The sequence below is a fragment of the Lathyrus oleraceus genome, chromosome 3 (genome assembly GCF_024323335.1).
Source record: "Lathyrus oleraceus cultivar Zhongwan6 chromosome 3, CAAS_Psat_ZW6_1.0, whole genome shotgun sequence".
In the NCBI taxonomy this organism is placed as follows: Eukaryota; Viridiplantae; Streptophyta; class Magnoliopsida; order Fabales; family Fabaceae; genus Lathyrus; species Lathyrus oleraceus.
In genome coordinates, this window is record NC_066581.1 from 459,296,474 (window position 1) to 459,304,772 (window position 8,299).

An 8,299-nucleotide genomic window follows, 5' to 3' on the forward strand; every position below is an offset into this window, starting at 1 on the left:
AATTTATAATGTTTGTTATATCGATTGAGGAACTCACCCTTACAACTATTTTTCAGGTAACGAGCAATGAGTTGAGTAGAAGCTAATGCTTGGAGTCTAGTGTAGTCTACTTAGTGGGTCGTGCTCTGATAGATGTAACATCGGGACGGGATGTTTTAATTGTTTTATTGTTGGTTGTTGAACCTTTTTACCTGTAAAACGTTATATGTTTTGAATGGTTGGTTGATTTTTATCCGCTGCGAATTATGCAAAGATGTTATTTTGATTAAATAAAGAGCATGGCAGTTTTATGGTGTGAAATGTTGTGTGACACCCTTGGTGCATGATTACTCTGATATATATATATATATTTGTTGTTGTTATTAAATATTTGGGGTATTTTAGAAGGGTGTTACACACGCTACCCAAACTCAGCAATCGCCATTCCCATTCAACTTCTAAGAAAAGCTCAGCTAGGGCAAAGAAACCTTCCTCAAAAGTCCTACAGCATGTCTCAACATCCATCATCATCTGGCCCCAAATCCTCCCAACATGCAAAGACTTCATCTATGGAGTTTGTAGATGAAGATGTAATGGACATCACTCCTCTGTGCATGATACCGGGCGACACCACAGGTACCTCCTCCAATGCTGGAGATAAGCAAGGTAATACCTCTAGTAACTCCTCTCTTCCTAAAGACATGTATTACACTGATCGCGCTATAAGGAGACTGGTTACTAGAATTCTGAGTGAAGGACATAAAGTTAAAGGGGTCTCTACCCCTCTGTCCAGAAGGGAACCCTCTCTTAAGGGAGAACCCCATGCTGATAAAGATGATGATTCATCTAGATCAGAAAAAGAAGTGGTTGTTGAAGGGCTTTTCTCTCTAGGTAAAACCCTACCTAGCAAGAAACAAAATGTGCCTCAAGAAAATATTATTGATCTAGAGGAAGAAAGCACTGAAGGAGAGGATGAACCTTTGGTTCATCTGGTTAAACCTATCGTAGCTGAGAAACTGAGAACTAAGAAAGGGAAAAGTATGGCTAAAATGAGAGTTGTTAGAGTGAAAAAGACTGCAGGAATAGGACCCTCAAAACCCTGGAGCAAGGTTGAGGTTGGGAAAAGAAAAGAAAGAGACAGCTCTGACTTTGAGGAGGATGTTAAAGACGATGTCCCAGACATCTCCCCTGCAAAAAGGCAGGTTGTTCAGAAATCTCCTAGCAAGGCTGCTGCTGTTCATCTAGACAATATCTCCTTTCATTTGGAAGATGGAGCAGCAAAGTGGAAATATGTCATTCAGAGAAGAGTAGCCATTGAAAGAGAACTTGGACAAGAAGTTGTAGAGGTAAAGGAGGTTATTGAGCTGATCAAAAATGTTGGACTCGTGAAAACTGTGGTAACTCTACCCCAATGCTATGAGGGGTTGGTTAAAGAGTTTATTGTTAATATCCCTGAGGATATTCATGATAAGAACAGCAGGGAGTTTTGCAAGGTATTTGTAAGAGGCAAATGTGTGAAATTCTCACCAAGTGTCATCAACAAGTTCCTAGGAAGAGGAATGGATGGAGGAGTAGACCTAGAAACCACAGACAATAAGGTCTGTAGGGTTATCATAGTTGGCCAAGTTAAGGAATGGCCTAGTAGAAATCACTTATCAGCTGGAAAGCTCAGTGTTAAATATGCCATCCCGCACAAGACTGGCTCAGCTAATTGGATTCCTACTAATCATGCCTCTACTATCTCATCAATCTTGGAAGAATCATTCATGCTATTGGAACAAGGGTTAACTATGATTTTGGCAAGTTCATATTTGAACAAACCATTAGACATGCTTCTACTAATGCTGTGAAGTTACCCATTGTCTTCCCCTCCCTTATTTGTGGCATTATCCTGAGCCAACAACCAGAGATTCTGAGCACAAGTGACATTCCAAGCAGGAGAAAATCCCCTATGTCCATTCATTACAAGCTGTTTGAGGGAAGTCATGTCAACGATGTCATGACATCTGCCAGAAGGGAGTCTACATCTAAAGGAAGCCTGATTGACCAACTAAAAGAGACCTGCAAAGAATTGGACAATGGTATAAGGGTGGCCAAGGCCAGAAAAGAAGCATTAGAAGTTCTCATCTGTAGCCTGGAAAGGGAAGACATAGAAAAGGCTGGAAAGGACTCAAATACAAGATCCCAATCCAGTTCTGAAAGCTCAGAAGACTCTGAAGGTGCAGGTGAAGATGAAGATGAAGGTGAAGGTGAAGGTGATACTTCTTCTTCTGACTAATGGTTCCTGCCGGAATTGAAGACTGGGAGGTGGGGTGGAAGCTGGGCTGCTGTTTGGAAGGCTGTTGTCTTGTTTGGTTTTTGTTTTTGTATTTTGTGGCAGTCCTCTTGATGCCTGTTATGTAATATTTAGGGCTCTTAATGAGTTCCTTGAATTTGTTCATTATCTCATCTTTCAGCTGTGTATAATGTTGGTTTGTACTGCATGAATATTATGTTTTAACATGTTTAAATGTTATAACATTTGTCCTGACATTCTCTGACAGACTAATGGACATTTATTTTGTCTGATTGGTCACCTTTGGTCAATTTTGACTAAAAAGGGGGAGAAGTGTTGATGTTGAAGCAGATGTCAGTATGACATTCTGGCTGGTATAGGTGCTGGAGTTACAGTAGTTATTATATTTGATGCATCCACAGATTTAGGGGGAGAAGAAGTACCCTTGTGCATTGTGCATTTGTGTGTCTTACTATTGCATCCATAACTAGTAATTCTGATTGTTGCACAGATTTAGGGGGAGGAGAAGTACCCTTGTGCATGTGTGTATTACTAGTAGCCATAGCTAGTAACTGTTTTGCTTCTGCTGCTGATTAAACTATTGTTAAGTTGTTTAAACTGTTGATAGTTTGCCTTGTGAACAAAAAGGACAGATATATGTTTTAGCCAAAATTTGCCAAAGGGGGACTTTGTTGTTTCTAAGTGTTGGCAGCAATTTTGGTAAAACAAAGAGTGTTCACAAGATGTCATGTGTGATGTCTTAACATAAGATATCCTATGTACCTGCTGGAGTTAAAGAACATATGCAAGCAGGATTGTTTCAGAATGCCACATACAATGACAAGGCTTCTGATATTGGTTGTACCTGCTGGAGCTTAAATGGAAGACATGCTCATGCAGGATTGTTTCAGATGACATACACAATGTCATGGTATCTGATATGGTTGTACCTGCTATAAAAGGAAATTGGATTATGCAGGATTTTTTCCAGGATGTCAGACCCGATGTCATGACATCCTGTACATAGAACATTCAGTATAAATGTCTGGTGTTTTGTGATTGCACAATTAATGGCAATCATTGGATGATTGAAGATATGGCTAGCTGGCGCATTCAATCATGGATTACAACCAGATTTGCTTATTTTCCAAGGAGATCTCTACAGCTGTTATAAAAATATTTGATTGGAAAATATATTTAGGGATTTCAAGATGTCCAATGCTTCTATAAAAAGGGACTTAGAAAACCTGTTTGAACACACAACCAAGACTGAGCGAAATTGAGAGAGAGAGCTAGGGTTTGTGTCTGTTTAGTCGTAAGACTTGTAGGTCATTCAAGTCATCCATTGATGATTGAATTGGACTGATTTGTGGTTGTAATTTGTCACTCTAAAGCTGTTAAGCAATAGTGTGTGTCTACTTGATCAAAGTTGTGAAGCAAGATCAAGTGTGTGTCTTCTTAATCAAAGCTGTGAAGCAAGATCAAGAGTGTGTCTTCTTGATTGAAACTGTGAAGTAAAATCAAGAGTTTGTAATTGAAAAGTATTTTCTTTTCACAAGGGATTGTTGTTTAAGATCCCTGGTGTGTGATTGTAAGGGAAGTGAGTGGGTTCTCATATCTAAGAGTGCTTAGGTAGAAGTTGCACGGGTAGAGATTAGGTGAGAAAGACTGTAACTTGTTGAAGTGTACGGATAATCTTTGAACTAATTCTATTTTAGTGAATTTCCTTCCTGGCTTGGTAGCCCCCAGACGTAGGTGAGTTGCACCGAACTGGGTTAACAATTGCTTGTGTTATTCGCTTTACCATTCTGTTTATTTTATCCATTGTGTGTTAGCAGATATCAGTGTCGTAACATTACCTTCGACATCTTATATCTGATACCAGAATTTCAGGACCTATCTCAGTCTGGCTCATGTTGATTCACCTGACATAAGGTCATTGATTAATCAACTAGCATTAGACATGAAGAGATTTCATTGATAAATGATGGATTGGGGAAGAATATGGATTAAGATGAAGAGGGAAGGGTAAATAGAAACACAAATTGATCATGATAGGAATTTAATCTGATTCATTTTGGGAGATGAAATGTATATTTCATCAATCCCCTAAATCCAACGGTTTTGATCAAACAAAAGTCAAATCAACCATGACCAAGGCCCAAACAGAAAGTCAAACATCACAATACCATAAAAATGGATCAACCGCTAGAATGCGACATAAACATTTGTTCACTAAAAACCAAGAAAACACCTATCTTGCCCAGAACTACGTAGCTTTGAATTCCTCATCACACCTGAGAATACGTAGGAGCAAGACTCTTTTCATACATTGTTCAAATTGTTAAAAGAATTGAAATATGTACAAAGTATTGAAACATAATCTATAATGTCGGAAAAACATCAAAGAATGATGTAAATAGAAAAATAAAATATATGTAGCTGTAATCTTCAAGTCGAAGATATCGAAATAACGCAAACTGGGAACTATACTGAAAACTCTGCATAAATAATTGATCAAAAACCAATATATCATCAGAAGATGATTTGACATAAAATTTGTTCTTCAATCACTGCCAATGGGGAACTATATCGAATCCTCTGCAGAAACAATTGATCGAAAGTCGATATATCATCAGAAGATGATTTGTCATAAAAAAAATTCTTCAATCATTGTCGTAATTAACCGTGTTTGGCTATTTTCAAATTGAAAATTTGTAATTGTACATGAAATAAGGAAGGTGACAAATTAATAATTTTTAATATTTCATAAGAGAGAAAAATCATGTAGTGCAATTATTTTTTTTAGTTAAAACCCCTCCTTAGTTTTACCGCAATTGAAAAATAAAATATATTAAAGACTTAATAAAACAATATACCATTACTTGTAATCATGCATGAAATAACGGAATACAAAATTAATCTGCATAATAAATATAGTTTTCATAAAGTGACATACTACATAACAATGACTAGTGACATACTACATATCATAGACTAAATAAATTTAATTATGCACGTTATAAGTTATCAAAATATAAAAGTATTAGAATATGTAAGAATTAGTAGAAAAAAACAGTTTCGTTTTGTTTGCATTATTGCTATCAACATGGCACTATTTCAATCCCCAAATTGCAAGTCAGTCGCAAAAAACCAACCATTAATTTTTACACCGCTATAGTAATTTTAAATATATATATATATATATATATATATATATATATATATATATATATATATATATATATATATATATATATATATATATATATATATATATATATATTATATATATATATATATATATATATATATATATATATATATATATATATATATATATAAAGATGTAATGACTCCAATGTACTTGATCTTAAGAGGAATTTTATTTCTCTTGGATAATTCGACAAGCAAGGATATGTGTTCAAAGGAGAGCAAAGTATCTTAAGGGTAATGAAGGGGTCGAAGGAAGTCTTGAGAGACGTGAAGAAGCAAGGCTTGTATTCCCTTGAGGCTGAGGTTGTAAGTTGTCCAGCAGATGTGGCATCCATGAAACCTGTGTCGAAGACTGAGTTATGGCACAAGAGACTTGGCCATGTTAATGAAATAGGCTTGGTCGAATTGTCGAAACAAAATTTGTTATGTGGTGACAAGGTCGAAAAATTGGATTTTGTGAACCTTGTGTATTTGATAAATCATGTAGAATGAAGTTTAACAAAGGTAAATAGAGAATACATGGAACCATTGATTACATTCATGTTGATCTTTAGGGGAATACAAGGAATCCTTCATACTCAGGTGCGAAGTATTTCTTATCCATAGTTGATGATTATTCCAGAAAGTTATGGGTATTCATTCAGGAAGCTAAGGATGAAACTTATGAAAATTTTAAGAGTTGGAAGACCCTGGTCGAAAACCAAACTGGCAGGAAGGTCAAGAGGTTGAGGACCGACAATGGTCTTGAAGTTTGGAATGAGGCTGTAGATAGTATTGTGTTGTGTTTGGTATTTCTAGGCATAGAACTACTGCAGGGACTCCTCAACAAAATGGTTTGACTGAAAGTTTTAATCAAACCATTTTGGAAAGAGTGAGGTTCATGTTAGTTAGTGCAAGATTAAAGAAGGTGTTTTGGGGTGTGGAAATCATGATTGGAGATTACCTGATAAATAGGTGTCCCTTGATAGCTTTGGAGATGAAAACACCTGAAGAAGTATGGTCGAAACATCCATCTAATCTTGACAGACTTAGAGTATTTGGCTGCTTAGCCTATGCTCAAATTAGGCAAGACAATGTCGAATCTAGAGCTCTGAAATGTATGTTCCTTAGATACCCTTAAGGAGTCAAAGCTTATAGGTTGTGGTGCCTAGAGCCAGGTCACAAGAGGTTTATCATAAGTCAAGATGTAGTTCTCAATGAAGCTGAGATGGCTTTCAAGAAAACTGATAACGTTGATCGAAGTAACAAGATCTCTGAAGAAGAGATGGAACATGAAGAGATTCATGTTGAGGTGGAACATGTTGATGCTAAATTGCATAACCCATATGAAGTCAAAGAATAAGTAAAATTTGTTGTCGAAGCTTAAGAGATTGATAATGACTACGTGCTAGAAAGAGACAAGTCGAGAAGAGTCATCAAGTCACCTCAAAGACTTGGTTATGCAGATCTCATAGCATATGCCTTAATCTTTGCAAGTGAGGTTCTTGACGAAGAGCCTAGAGACTATAAGGATGTTATGAGGAGTCGATACAAGACTTAATAGCTTAAAGCCATGGATGATGAGATGAAATACTTCATGATAACAACACTTTGGAGCTGATTGAGAAACCTGGAGGAGCTAGGTTAATTATCTCTAAGTGGATTTTCAAAGTTAAGGAAGAAATCGAAAAATTGATGTCGAAGCATTTGAAGACAAGGTTGATTGCTAAGGGGTTTACTCAAAAAGAAGGTGTCAAATTCAATGATGTTTTCTCACATGTTGTGATGCATAGTTCCATTAGAATGTTGTTAGCCATGGTGGCAAAGTTTGACCTAGAACTTGAACAGATGGGTATGAAGACAACCTTCCTGTATGGTAAACTAGATGAAAAAATACGGATAAGGAAACTTGAAGGGTATGCAGAAAAGGGAAAGGAAAATGATGTGTGCAAGCTGAATTGGTCGTTATATGGCCTGAAACAATCTCCTCGACAATGGAATAGGAGATTCGACAAGTTCACGACACACATAGGTTTCACTAGGAGCCAGTTCGACCACTGTGGTTACTTCAAATTTCGACCTGGAAATTCACTTGTTATTTTGTTGCTTTATATGGATGACATCCTCATAGCAAGCAATATTGTCGAAGATGTTACGAAGGTGAAGGTCAAACTCAATAAAGAGTTCGACATGAATGATCTGGGAGCTACCTCCAAGATTCTTGGGATTGACATCCGGAGAGATAGAAAGCAGTCAAGATTATGATTATTGCAAGAGACATACCTAAAGAAGATTCTCGACAAGTTTGGTATGTCGAATTCGAATCCTGTTGTAACACCGACTAATCCTTAGTTCAAGATGAGTTTGAATCAAAGTCCTAGCACTGAAGTCGAAAGAACATATATGAATAGCATTTCATATGCTAGTATAATAAGTTCTTTGATGTATGATATGGTCTATATGAGGCCAGACATAACGTACAAAGTGAGCCTTGTAAGCAGGTATATGGCCATGGGAAGATGCACTAGCAAACATTAAAGTGGATTCTAAGGTGCATATATGGGTCTATGAATAGAGTACTTATTTATTGTTAAGCCTTTGGTGATGATAGCAAAATAGACATCGAAGGATTTGACGACTCTGATTATGCAGGATGTATGGATTCCAAAAAATCTATTTCTGGATATGTGTTCACTATGTTTGGCACATCATTTAGTTGGAAAGCGACACTTCAGAAGGTTGTTGTCTTATCAACCACTAAAGCAGAGTATATTAGCCTTACTGAATTTGTGAAAGAGACATGGTGGCTTGAAGGTTTTGCTAAGGAGCTGAAAATTCAAGGTCGAGTTA